Source organism: Aquarana catesbeiana, linkage group LG06 (assembly GCF_042186555.1).
Source record: "Aquarana catesbeiana isolate 2022-GZ linkage group LG06, ASM4218655v1, whole genome shotgun sequence".
In the NCBI taxonomy this organism is placed as follows: Eukaryota; Metazoa; Chordata; class Amphibia; order Anura; family Ranidae; genus Aquarana; species Aquarana catesbeiana.
The window spans coordinates 28,516,487-28,531,173 of NC_133329.1; the positions used below are offsets into that span (position 1 = coordinate 28,516,487).

At 47.0% G+C, this 14,687-nt stretch overlaps 1 protein-coding gene across 1 annotated transcript in view; it reads left to right on the plus strand.

The window, feature by feature from the left end:
* The first annotated feature begins 444 nt into the window (after window positions 1-444).
* The window catches only part of LOC141148242 (uncharacterized), a 104,889-nt gene continuing 90,646 nt past the window's right edge, over window positions 445-14,687 (plus strand). Inside the window, exon 1 of the mRNA XM_073635497.1 lies at window positions 445-593. The gene's annotated coding sequence lies outside the window, so the exon portion shown is untranslated. The remainder of the gene's footprint in view (window positions 594-14,687) is intronic.

Sequence of the window (14,687 nt, forward strand, 5' to 3'; positions counted from 1 at the left end):
TAATGTAGTGGACCCTCCAAAACAACTTTCTTTTTTTCAGAACATGGGGGGGTATTTTCCTTGTAGGAAATGTCCCATTTGTAAATTGAATGCCAATTAGAATAGGAGAACTGAGTCATTTCAGTCCACCTCGACTCAGGAAATATTTTCTATAAAACCGTTCATTACGTGTTCTACCAAGAATGTTGTATACATCATTCAGGGCGTGGCCTCGCAGTGCTTGCCATCACGTGTTCTGAAGAGTTTATTTGCACGGGCGTTCTGCCTCTAATTATCCCGGCTTTTTAATGATATTTTTAATGATATTTTTTTACTGGAATTTTTTTTTATATTCTCTTGTGGTTTATTTTAACCAATAAATACCCTAAACGCTATCACACTATTGGAGTTTTTTCTCCTTATACCTTTGATTTTGTATACGGACTCTTCCATTCCTGAGTCCCCCCTCTGACGTTGGAGCAGTTGGATCATCCCGTCTATACGGAAGTCGGTGGTATACGCTGTCAAGACCTGGTGATTAACATCTTGTCCCCGCAGAGGGTGAAATCTGCAAGCCCATAAGACCTTGCCACAGTGGAGGTCCAACATTTGGGGTAAGCGCACACCTATTACTTCTCTCGCTGCAATCAATGCACATCTGATCAGAAGTATTTTGACTCATCAATCCTTAGTGTGTGGTGATGAAACATATGAAGCGGATGGTTTCCTTCTTTATCTAATGCAATTCATATGATTATGGACTGATTATAAGTGTTTTTGGTTTATGATTTTTGACTTTCAACATATTTTTTGCACTTTTGCATAAATATTCCATGCACTTATTGTCATTTGGGTTGGGATTTACATACACATTGTGTCTCCTAAGCACTTTCAAAAATTTTTTCATTGTTAGAACACCTTTTTATAAAAAAAATATTTTTTTTCTATTGCTAGCGCAATTAAGTTTATTTATATGTTTACCACTTCATAGATATTTGGAGTTTTATTTGCAGCTGCACCTTTTGTATATATATACTTTTCTATCACGCATTGCTCATTAGCGCAGGTTGATTCTACCATTTTCTTACATCATTCAGTGCCCCTATGGTCTTCAATACATAGGGCACACCATACGTATGTTGCAGACAAGGTTGAACATGTTGCTAATATTAAGAGGGGGTTTCTTAAGCATAGCCTCTCTAAACATTATGCCTTGAAACATAACTGTAACCCTGAAGGCACCACCTTTCTGGGTATTGATAAGTTTTCTGGCCATTGGAGAGGGAGCAATATGGTTAGGGACAGTGGCGGCTGGCGCTTAAAATTTTTTGGGAGGGCGCAAACTGAAAAATTAAACTTTTAGTAATGCAGGGCTGTAAATAGGTGATTATGTATCATTACTGCTAGGTAAAACTGTGCCTGTCAATTGCAGCCTCACTGTCCCCATTATGTGGGGTTGCCACCATTCCTGTACCTGCTGTGCCCATTATTAGGGGTTTCCACCATCCCTGTTCCAAATTCCCGGGTCTGTACACCTGCTGTGCCCATTATGAGGGGTTCCCACCAACCCCTTTGCTGAGTTCCAGGGTCTGTACACCTACTGTGCCCATTATGAGGGGTTCCCGTCATCCCTGTGCCGAGTTCCCAGGTCTGTACACCTGTCCCCATTGAGAACGTCCATTTGATGACGAAACGCGTCTGGGTACACACGCAGCGACGCTACCACATGACCAGGAAGTAGAACGAGCTCCGCTTTGTGATTTTATGCCGGCCGGCGTTTTGTACAATATTTATGCAAAATTCATCCTTCTATTTGTAAGTGCATTACTTTTATCTAATAAAACGTTCCTTGAATGTATTACACCATGGATAGTTTATTTCCTTTTTGGGTCATGTACTGAGGACATGGATTTCCTGGCTACAGAGGGTGAACCAATCATTTCTTGTCACCCATGAAACAATTCCTAGTGTGATATAGAGCCTAGCTACCACTGTGAGTCGGTAAGCACAATTTACAGCCACGGTGGTGGGATATCACCCTTTGTTTTTGTGTGCACACCAGGGTGTTGGTACGTTTGTATGTCCACACAAGTATATAACCATACTACACTATGGCTAGCTTTTTTGTTATTTTTCTCCTATAATTACTGAGGGAATCATATCTTGAATCTGGACAGAGCAGATCGGTTTCCAACCCAAAGGCCCTGGCTGGGTTTAAGCCATTCGTCTATTTTGTTTGGTGTTCTGGTAAGGGCAACTTACTCTTGTGATTTCTGGACTGTCAATTCATCCATATATGTTGAAGTATTCTGGCGATCTGGAGTTTTTTTCCATCATAGGAAATATCTGGACTTTATTTTATTTCTAATTTTTAATTTTTAATTTTCAATAATTTTTTTGTGTGTTATTCAATTTTCTCACCTTAATAACGTTTTAGATAACGTAATAAGTATTTAGCGCGGTTTATTATTTTTACAGGTCTGTACACCTACTGTGCCCATTATGAGGGGTTCCCACCATCCCTGTGCTGAGTTCCCGGGTCTGTACACTCGCTGTGCCCATTATGAGGGGTTAATTTTGTTTATTGAAAAATCTTACAAACAACAACTTATATACAATAAAACCATAATAAATAAATAAAACATATTTACAAAATAATTGAATATGATTATACAAAACAAGAACATAATAAATGATACAAACCAGATTGCGCACTACACAATCCCTACGGGAGAGCCAGATTAAGGAACATCACCGTCACCATGCATGTAGCCTTTCCTCAAAAATATATTTGAACTTGAAAATCTAGGGGAGTGAAACAAGAATACAAAGAAAAGCTGCATACCCCGAGATCAACAGGCAGCAGCTACAGAGTCCTGATATTCCTCCACACCCTTATCCAGGCCTCCTGCTGCCACCTGCCTTTCTCAAGACCCTGAATCTTCCTAACCTCACCCAGAATGTCCTGCACCACCACTTCAACAGGGAGGATTTTACTCCGTAAGGATACCTGACACCATGAACTCCACGTGAAATAACGGACTACTAGACTAACTAAAAAAAGTGTTTTCAAATCATAATCCCGACGAGTCTGAAATGCCCCATACACCCACTCTGCATAACTCATATGGGGGAGGAAGGGTATACTCAGAGCCCTCCCAACCCTCTTGTACACCTCTATATTAAAAGGGCATTGAAGTAGAAAGTGATAAATGGACTCCACCACTCTTCCACACTTCACTCTCGGGCAGCCCCGATCACTCATGTAAAGAAACTTCAAGTTGCCCTTCACATATAGTTTTCCATGAAAGGCAAGCCAAGCCTGATCCCTAAACTTCATTGGGATTCTCTCCAAATTAATCAATCGCAAACCCACCCCCAAAATCAGGCTTGGGCAATCCCTTAGGCCAGTGGCTCGCAAAAAACAGAGCTCATGATCCGCTTCTCAAGAAGTTTCCTTGGAAGACATCTGACTTCTCCTGCTGTTACTTGCCACTGCCGAAGCATTTTCAAACACGGGGCAACATAAGCCGGAAGCTGTTCATGCTTGACCCTCAGGCTTTTTACTGGCCCACCATTCTCCCAGTCTCGCAGAAAGGGCCTTAACCAGGACTGGAAAATACTAACCCACCCAGGCGGTCTCTCTGCCAACATGTTACCAAGATTATACTTCACAAACATCAGAGAGAAAAAGACTACAGGGTTGACCATCCCTAGACCACCCTCCCGCCTAGGAAGGTAAGTCACATTCCTTTTGACAAGGTTTATTCTGTTCCCCCATAACAGCTGGAAGAAACAACTATGGATCCTGGTATAGAGAGAAACGAGCAAAATGCAAACAAAACTGACATACAGAAAAATCGGAATCAGGTAAGTCTTGATCAGATCAACCTTTTCCCTCAAGGAAAGCTGCCAACCTTTCCAGCTTGCCACCTTGACATCGGCATTCTCCAGCCTGTTCACACAATTTGCATGACCATAGTCACCTGGGCCGAATTCAATGCCTAGAACTCAAATTTTTTGTTGGGGCTCCGGGAAGTCATCCGGAAGAACAAAGCTCTCACCTTCCATGCCCATCCAGAAAGCTTCACACTTGTCCTGGTTTACCTTTTTAACCTGATGCCACAACCTTCAAAGGAGGCTCACCAGCGATGCCCAAAGGTACCCCGCACAAAAGTCCACTCTCTAGCCTTCTAATGAAGGGGTCGATTGCAAACACATATAGCAGAGGACTCAATGGACACCCCTGACGCACACCCGAGACAACCGCAAAGGGCTGCCTGACCCAACCATTAACCAGAGGAAAGCTTTCAGCCCCTTTGTACAAAATCTTGAGCCAGTCAATGAAACCCCTCTCCAGGCCATATTTGTCAAGAAGGTGCCACAAGTACTCATGATTAACCCGATCAAAGGCCTTAGCCTGGTCCAATGTCAGCAAAAATTTACCCCAACCAGCAGCCCTACAACGCTCCAAGGCCTCCACCGCTGAGAAAGTGCTTCTACCTTGGACCGAACAGTGCTGGTGGCGGGATAACAAACTGCCTGCCACTGGTGATAATCGCCAGAAGAAAATCTTTGCCAGTATCTTTCTATCGACATTAAGAAGGCTAATGGGGCACCAATTCCCAATCATCGAAGGATCTTTACCCTTTGACAGAAGGATCAATGCAGATTGCCTCATGGAGGGAGGGAGAGAACCTTCATTCAAACAGCCATTAAAAACCTCCGCAAGGTAGGGAGCCAGGATCGTCTTAAAACATTTATAGAATTCGGCTGTCAAACCATCTGGCCCTGGCGTTTTCTCGATGGCCAGTTTATCAATATCCTGGATGACCTCATCTGCACTGATTTCATCTGTCAAATTCATCAAAGGAACATTACTTTCCATACCTGGTGCAGAGTCCAAAAAAAACAACGTCCTTGTCCGATCAAGGTTCCTTCCTCCCAGGAGATCGGCATAGTATGACCTGACAACCTCCAGGATCCTTGACCTAGACTTCGTCAGAGAGCCCATACTGTCCCTCAGGCCACTGACCGTCTTAACTGCTACGCTCTGTTTACAGTTCTGGTAAGGGTCGGGCGAATGGTATTTCCCGTAATCCCTCTCCTGAACCAAAGAGGCGTGCCGATCATATTGATGTCTCCTAAGGAGGAGCTTTACCTCAGAGATCGCCCCAGAATCTCCTCCATTCGAAACAAGGCGGTCAAGTTTCCTCCGCAAACGCTGGTAGGTGATATACTTATCTTGCTGCTCCTTTCTTCCTATGGCCTTGAAAAGCCGCTGTTTAACAAGCTCCCACCATTCTGACTTGCTGTTGCAAAAGTCTAGGATCATTACCTGTGCTTGAAAAAAAACCTCAAAGGATTGTCTTACTCTATCGTCTTCCAGGAGGGCCGAATTCCATCTCCAGATACCCCTCCCTCTAGGTGGCATGTCTGGGGCATTCAGAGTCACAGATAGAATACAGTGATCAGAAAACTCCACTGCCCGACACACAGGTGCCGAAAAAGCGGAGTCTCCCTTTAAAAAAACCTATCTATCCTACTCTGACTATTACCTCGCTGAAAAGTGAACCCCGTGCTATCTGGGCAGCGCTTAATGTGCGCATCTACCAGACCTGCTTCCCTAACTATCGCATTAAGAAAAAGGGTGTCATAGCCCAGCTTATCCCTGAAACCTCTCCTGTCTTTAGACCTAGTAATGGTGTTGAAATCACCTCCAAAGATAACCTGCTGGGCCGTAAAAAGAAAAGGCTTAATCTTTGTAAAGAGGTATTTCCTGTCCCACTTCGTCTGGGGACCATAGATGTTAATCAGGCGCAAGTCCTGCCCCTTCACAGAGACATCTAAGACCATGCATCTCCCTATCTCTACCTCAATTACCCGTCGGCACGTTACCATACCAGAAAAAAGGACCGCAACTCCGCTGTAAGGCTCGGCTGCAAGAGACCAAAATGAGGGACCACGTCTCCACTCCTTCTTTGCCAGATGTATATTGGCCAGACTACTCAGATGGGTTTCTTGCAAAAACAAAATGTCAGCATCAAACTCGCTGAGCAAAAATAAGGCCATATGACAAGCACTTACTGATCTTAAGCTGGCAACATTAATGGTTGCCACTTTTAATGGAGTGGGAACTGCCATTAGGGTAGTTGAGGCAGCCGTTTCTTAGCCTGGCTACTCCCTCTTCCTGGAGAACCAGTGCGCTTCATTGCACCATGGGACTCATCATCAATAGAGGACACTGAACTGAACGAGTCCCACTCATCATCATCATCAGACAGGACCTTAAACTTATTTTCCAAAGGCAAAACTTTAGGATTTAAGGTAACTGAACCCCTTTTTTTCCTTCTTTTGCCCCTCCTCCTCCTATTCTCCAACCACTCCATGTCATCCTTAGACAAACCAGACTCAACAGCCTCCCCACACCTATCCTCCCCTTCACCCCCCCCCCACTCCCCCTTCACTTATCTACCACCAGGCCAGCCTCTCCACCATCCTCCCCACTCCTCTGCACCCCACGATCCTCAATAGAAACCTTGCAGCGTCGGGGGGAGGGGGATTGGCACCACACCTGACGCACCTGCCTCAGCATCTCTTGCTGCCTCTGCAATTTTAGAAGACACAGAAGGATTGGACACATTTTCGGCAACTGGTACCTCACCTACAGAAGACACGGGCACACTAGGTAAACGCACAGACTGGGGAAACACAGACACATTGGGTGTTGGCACAGAATGGGGAGACACATTAGGTATTGGTACAGACTCAGATGGACTCACAGGCACCCCAGCTGCTGAGCTCTGAGCATCCTCCATGTCCAGGCGGAAGAACTCTCTCATGAGCTCAGGCTTGTTGTGCATTGCCTCAAGACACTGACTGTAAGGATGTCCCACCGCATTGCACAGATTGCACCTGATAATATTACAATCCTTCGCCAAATGTCCTATACCCTGACACAGAGAGCACTTCATCACTGGACAGGAGGATGCAAGATTCCCTTTATCACCACACTTATTGCAGAGCTTTGGCTGGCCTGGATAAAAAATGGTCAGCCTGTCCCTCCCCAGGAAAGCTGAGGATGGCAGATACTGGACGACATTGTCAACGACCTTTAATTTTAGCTGCACAGACCATCCCCCCGTCCATATTCCCCGATCGTCCACAATCTTTTATAGGGGGCTCAGGATGTCTCCATACCTTCTCAACCAAACAGTTAAATCCCCTTGTGGTATGGACTCATTGCGGACCAAAATTGTGACCATTTTAATGAGGGGCGGGTGTGATACAAGCTTTGGGATGAGTCCTTTCCAGTCCGGCAGGCCCCTACACACGTGTTCATACTTCTCCTAAAATATGTCCAAAGACTCCGGATGGATAAAGGACAAATCATACTCATAGGAACCTGCCGGACTGATCAGGGCGAAGATATCTGTCGGTGTAAACCCCATCTGCAGAATCTTATCCACCACTGCCCTCCTATGTGGGGGGATTCCACCGCCTTCCCATTTTAACTGAACACCTTTCCTCCTTTTAAACAGGGAGGAAGATAAACCATTTTCATGCTCCCTCCCTGCTTGCTGCTCCTTCCCAGAACCTGTAGCAGCAACACCAGCATACGTTTTTCTTACACCAGCAGCATTTGCAGTCTTGTCCTTAGACACATTCAAACCTGCTGGCAGAGAGTCTGAATCAGCTGGGATAGCAGTCTTCTGATTAGCAGAGGCAGGACCCTCCCCCTCCCCTGAACACACAGTTTATTTACTGGGATCAATCACAGTCATGGCTGCTGCAGACTCCTGGAAAGTTGTAGCACTACTGCACCCAGCATCTCCTCCACCATTCACAGGAACAGCCGCTGTGCCTGGTCCAGGCAAAGTCTCTGTATTGTCCATGGACCTCTCTGCAGACTGAAGCTGACAGTTATTAGCAGATGTTATTGCATGCTGTGTATTGTCTATGGGTCTGGGCTGACTGCCTGCAGCACTACAACCCTCAGCAAGCACATCGTCATTAAAGTTCACACCATCCTGCACACACACTGTACCTGCACCTTGTCTCTCCACAGGTCTTTCTTCCACAGGGCTAGGAACGGTGTCCATCTTCTCCTCATCATCCTGGGAAGCCACACCTGGAGGTGATTCAGGTTTATTGATAAAATCCAGCATGCCAGAACCTTCAACCTCCTGCTCAGATGTTCCACATTGCTAGGGAGTGAAGGGGACAGAGGCCTCCACCATTGAGGACTCAGCAGATGTCTGGGCCCACTTTCTCACCCTCTGCTGTCTGTACCTGCATCTCCTCACTGGTCTCCTCACCCTCCATGCAGGAAGCAGCTCCTCTTCTCATTTGGCTGAATCTTTCTTCATTCCTATATTTTTCTTTAAATGCTCCACTATTCTCCTTCAGAGAACTCACCAGTTCTTTCTGTTTCCACAGAGCTTGTTCCAGGTCTTTCAACTCAGGCCTCAGAGCCGGTCTTTTCTTGCTGAACACTTTGTCACAAATCTGTTTTTTCTTTTTAAATTCGTTTTTCAAAGCTACCAATTTCTCCTCTACCTTCTCAATCCGCTTCAGCATTTCAACAACCCTCCGTCTAAAGGCAGACAGGGACTCATCTTTCCTTAGGCCAGGCCCAGTGTCGTCCACAGGCTGAGGCCTATCCAGGGGGCCTCCACCAAGGTCCTCTCCAGGATCCTGCATCACTCCTGGGGCAGAGGAGCAACTCTAGCCCCTGGTCTCTGGAAGCACAGAAGCAAAGGAACTAGCAACCTCACACCTCACCGTCAAGGAGCAGAATGGCAGTTTCCCACCATCCCTGTGCTGAGTTCCTGGGTCTGTACACCCGCTGTGCCCATTATGAGGGGTTCCCACCATCCCTGTGCTGAGTTCCTGGGTCTGTACACCCGCTGTGCCCATTATGAGGGGTTCCCACCATCCCTGTGCTGAGTTCCCAGGTCTGTACTCCCGCTCTGCCCATTATGAAGGGTTCACACCTTCCCTGTGCTGAGCTCCCGGGTCTGTACACCCGCTGTGCCCATTATGAGGAGTTCCCATCATCCCTGTGCTGAAAAAAATTCTTCTTTACAAGTGTGTTCTCAGATCTGGGCATTCCTCTCTAGGGGTCCAATCACTGACTGACTACCTCTCCATCCAACATTACTTTTTAACTCTTCCAAACTGTTCAGTAGCTCGGTACATTCTCTGCACTCATTTAAGGTGGCCATAGAATAGATGATTCCTTTTTAATTTCATTCCTACTACGGCCACCTTAAATGAGTGCAGAGAATGTACTGAGCTGCTAAACAGGTAAAAGAGATATAAAGTAATCTGGGAAGGAAAGGGTGGCAGTCAGTGATTGGAATGGTCAGATCTGAGACAGGAGGCTGCAGGATGAGAGCAGTGAAGATCTATGCAAACAGGAGATAGTGAAGGAGGGGGGAGGGGGAGGATCGGTGTGATAGGGAAGACAGAAGGGGAAGTAAAGTTGGAGAATAAAAGTGCTGCTGTGGAGTCACTCAGGACACAGTGATAATTGCCACTTCTGTCCCCCTCCAGTCCTGGCATGTACTGTACCTGGAGATTTCTGTGTGATCCCTCTGTGTGCACTGCTGGATGCAGAGTCCATGTCAAAGGGAGATGAATGGACAGCTGCCTCTGCCTCTGCACTGACCTATCGCTCCTTGTCTGCCCAGAGCCTGCCACCGTTCTTCTGCTGGTGATTCCCCTCACTTGCTGAAGCAGACAGGCAGCATGTGAGCCAATGACACCACAGGTCAGATAAAATCCTCACCCTACAGACCCGACAATCAATTACAACAGGAAACCTAATGCTAGAGGTGGAGTTTTCGGGGGACGCAGAGCTTATAGCCCTGGGTACACTCTAAACTATGCCAATAGAGCTTCTTAGCCCCAATCACGTGTTTACACATGGGTCATCCCTCCAATAGCACCCCTGTGTCTGGCTCCCTTAACACACCCACTTAAAGGGACACTTTAAAAAAAATGAATTTATTTTTTTAATTTTTTTTTTAATAAGTAGCTTTGGGGGGCTGCCACTGGTTTGGGGGGGTCTCCAGATTAGAAACAAGGTGGATCTATCAAGCCCAAACATTCACTCCCTTTGGAATGAATGTTGAATGGGATATTAATTCTTTCTTTAATAATGGTTGAATTGTATTAAAGTTTTGTATCCTATCCCGCTGCCATCTAGGCTTGGAAAGGTGTCTGGAAGACATTTGTTATTGTACCCTCCTTTTTGCAAAAGGATATGCTTCTATCATTTTATGGTTTGATATAGATCAAATCCTTTATATTCTCTGTATTAAAATTCTTTGTATTTTTTGTAGATGTAACGTTGCTTTTCTACCACAAGATGTCGCCGTTTCTCAGGCCTTTTCCACGTCCAATTATTTCAGTGTAAAACTGATATTGTCCTTTTTGCTCATTGATCACTTTTTAATGATGTTTTAATTATGCCTTTTAGTTTTTTTATTTAAAGAGGGAGTTTACCTAAAAATATTAAAAGCCAGCAGCTACAAATACTGCAGCTGCTGACTTTTAATAAATGGCCATTCTCTGTGAGGGAATCAGTAAGTGAAGCGGTGCGGCTTCACTTCCCGGTTCCCTACTGCGCATGCGTGAGTTGCGCTACGCATCCTAAGTGGTCCCCGCAATCTCCTGGGACCTGTGTGTTTCCCAGGAGACAGCGGGGGGTGTGGGAGGGGGCGTGACTCTCGTGGGAGTCTATTCCAGAAAGTGGGTGCAAATACCTGTAGTAGACAGGTATCTGCACCCCCCCCCGAAAGGTGCCAATTGTGACACCGGAGGGGGGGAGGAGTCAGATGAGTCAGATCTGCTTTAATATTAGGTAGTTTTTTTGGTGACCAGAGTTTAGCTGTGTTCTTCCTGTTTCCGAATGCAAGTTACTTCCGGTCTGTGGGGCGCACCTAATTTCTGGCATCTAAGACGGTCCGTCCCTTATCAATAAGAGAATCACACACCCTTTCTATTCTATGTTCTGTCATTGTGTCCAACAATATAGCGTCAGCTGCTTTTTCATTGTTTATTGTATAATTTTTAAATGCAACAGATTTATGTGTTTTATTGTTTGTCTAGCTGAATGGCCAGTTGGATGAGACCTTCTAGAGTTGAGGAGGTTTTCACTTTGGCCAATTCATCTTTAAGGGATTCAGCCTCAGCTGATACTGATATCTCAAGGCTGCCTCATTCCACCCTGAGTCTGTGGACCATTCCACCGTATAATCTTCCACAGGGCGCTGACCCTGCTGTTGGGTATGCAGAGTAGCTTCAGCAGTGGCCACCCGTAGTGGGTCATCATATAATTGTGCCATGGTTTCGAAGAATAGGTCCACAGAGTTAATGACAGGACTCTTCTGCTCCAATATGCCATGGGCCCATGCTTGAGGTTCATCTCTTAGTGAGGAAATTATGAATCCTACCTTTACTGTTTCAATAGAAAAAGTATGTAGTTGCAGAGCCAAGTACAGGAGACAGGCTTTTTTAAATGATCTGAATTTATTTCGGTCTCCAGAAAAACGTTCCGGTGTTGGCACTCGTGGTTCCAGAGGGGGTATCGCCACAGTAGGAGTAGCCACGGTGCATTCCTGGGCTGGAGCGGCAGCAGGAGAGCAGGCTGAAGATGGGCCTTGATCTGTGGGTGCAGGTGTCACTGGCAGGTGCTGCAGGTGGCCCTCTTATTGGAAGTATCCTTCCTGAAGTTTTTGGACGACTTGAGTGAGGACCGTGATTTGTTGACATACGGCTTCCAGCAGGGAGACACCTTCGTCAGCCTCTGACATGGCTGGTTTATCTCCTGTCAAGAACTTGGTAGGAGGCCGAGATGCTGGGAGGGCTCCCCTTGCGGCCGAGCGCAGCACACCCGTGAAGGTGACACAGGAGGTGTGGTGCCCATAGATGCTAGGAGGGTTCCCTTTGCGGCCCACCGCAGCACACCCCTAAAGGTGACACAGGAGGCGTGGTGCCCGCAGATGCTAGGAGGGCTCCCCTTGTGGCTGAGCGCAACACACCCCTGAAGGTGACACAGGAGGCGTGGTGCCCACAGAAGCATGGGTTGCCTGATTGCTGGAGCTGGTTGCCAGGAACTTTCTGGGAAGGCAAGGTATACTGCAAGGCAGGCGTGCTTGGAAAGTCCAGGAGATGCGGACCAGTGGAGCAGACCTGATAGCTGAGTCAGGAGCCAGGCCAGGGGTCATTCACAGTAGGACAGTCCAAGATCAGTGTGACCAAGGGTCAGCCGAGTCCTTGCACAGGAGACTGGTAAAGCAGAGTCCGTAAGCCAGGCCGGGGTCAGATGCAGGGAGCAGGCAGGAATAAGTCATGGTACAAGTCAAAGGGTCAAGTTGGGGGATCAAGAAGAGCAGGTCAAGGCAAGGTTGGTACACAGGAAATTAGATAAGCAGGATATACAAGGCACAGGAACACAGAGGGAAGCTGACGATAAACCAGCAATGCACCATTGTCAGCAGCGGGTTTAAATAGGCAGTGGCGCCACTATCACACTGTGCGTGTGCCGCTATGCATGCCTGTTCGCCTGTTCACGGCGTTGCGTGTCCTTGTGTGTTGATTCGCGCCAGCGTCCTTTTGCCTATGCCGGTTCGCGATCCCTGCACTATTGCGCCTGGGGATGCGCCCATTTCCCTGATACCCACTCTACCCTTAAACACACAAACATTGTCCCTCAATAAGAGGGAAAGTCCTGGACGAGAGAGAGGAAAATTCCGCTTCTCTGGGGTCAGGAGGAGGTGCATGAGCATCGCTCCGGTCACAGTGCCCCCCCATATTAAACTAGCGAGGGCTACAAAATAGGAGGCAACACAAACACCTGTAAAGTAAAGAATACACATTAAAACAAGCCTTGGTGAGGCAAGTGCATGGCATGAGAGAGGGGGAGGAGGGGGTGGTCTGGCTACTGGTAAGCCGGGGATGGCGTGGAGGGATAGAGGATATGAGCGTCACGCTCGGGAAAGAGAACATGGGGCAAGAGTCTGCTAAAGACCATTTAAGATAGGTAGGGTAAGTCTAGTGGCAGTGAAATAGATTAGCCAATGCCCCAGAAAGAAGGATGGGTGCTGTCCAGGTGATTCCTGCTGGTATAGTGGTTGAGAATGAGAGTCATCAGGACTGCACATAGCTATGTATGGACAAGATATGCAATATTACATAACCGTAGTCAGGCAGTTGCATCCTAGGAGGAATACTTTGGGTCAGGGCATCTATGTAGAGTGGGTCACCGGGAAGGCTGTTTCTACAAAGAAAAAGTATTTTCACTGGACTGTAGTAAAAAGACATCAAAGGAATATGAGAGGGTAACATTCTGATGAGAGGGATTGAGAGGGATTCCAGGATGTCTGTAGAGTGGACAGCATAGCTAGTACAGGGTCTTCAGGGGCCAGGCCCAAACAAGAGGGGAAGATGAGATCTCAGCGATTTTCACGGATCTATTTCAGGTGAGTCGGCCTTCCTTAGCTTTTTTTGAGTTTGATTTTTTGCCAATGTGAGGTAAGTGGGCTAGCCGGGGGGGGGGGCCTCTTGGACGAGCTGGATGATGAAGTTTGCATCGGGGGAGGAGGGTTCCTGGATAATATGCCCAGCTTCTGCAGTAAATTCTCTTCTTCATGAAAGGTGGAGAATCTGTATGGCTTGTTATTGATCTCAAATTTGAGACTGAAGGGAAACAGCCACCAGTATTTGATGTTCTGCTGAGTCAGTGCCGCCAGTAGGGGTTTGAGTGCCCGTCTCCTCTGGATTGTGGAAGCAGAGATGTCGGCTAAGATCTGGATCGGGTGCCCCATGATTTGTAGTTGGGAGACGGATTTGGCCCTTTTCATGACTTCTTCTTTAACCGTATAGTAGTGAGGCTTAACAAGAATGTCACGGGGGAGTCCATCTGATCGTGGGGGCCCTAGGGCCCTATGGGCTCGGTCAAGTTAAATTCTGTGGGAGCGAATATCAGGGATAAGTTCTTTGATGAGGGAATTAACAGCTGCAGGGATATCTGTGATAGATTCGGGTAAACCCCTGATTCTAAAATTGTACCTTCGAGACCTGTTCTCGAGGTCATCAATTTTGGCCATCGCGAAATGCAGTTGGTTGTGAAGGTCCTGTTCCACCTGCATCCATGTTTTCTATGGTTTCAATGCGAGAGCCCAGGGATTGTAGATCCATTTTAATATCAGAGGTTATTTTAGCTGCAGTCTGGGCCAAGCCCCTGTCCAGCATCTCTGTAAATTTAGTAAACATTAATGCTATGTCCTGGGGCTGTGAGGGGAGCTGTCCTGCGCCAAGCAGAGGGTCACTAGGCCCCAGTGAGGTGGCAGTCATAGGAGACATGAGAAGCTCATTCAGGGTTTGATTGAGGAGGGACTCTGTGGAAGCTGGTGAGGTTGGGCCCCTGGGTGGTGTGGTGTTGGGAGATGCTTCACATACCTCTCCTCTCTGTGAGTCCCGCCAGGCTGAGTGAGCAGGGATTCCTGGATGTGTTGCCTCGTGCAGCGGCTGCTCCACCACTATCTTGGAATTCTCGTCAGCCTCCAGGATCATGTTAAATTGTGCCTGCAGACTGTGCCAGGTCATCCCTGTGGACATATATGTGGTCCAGAGGGTATGCCCACCTTTAGGCTTCCGTGCTGGGGTGTTTTAGCCGATGCCTTTGGCTATGAGGAGCT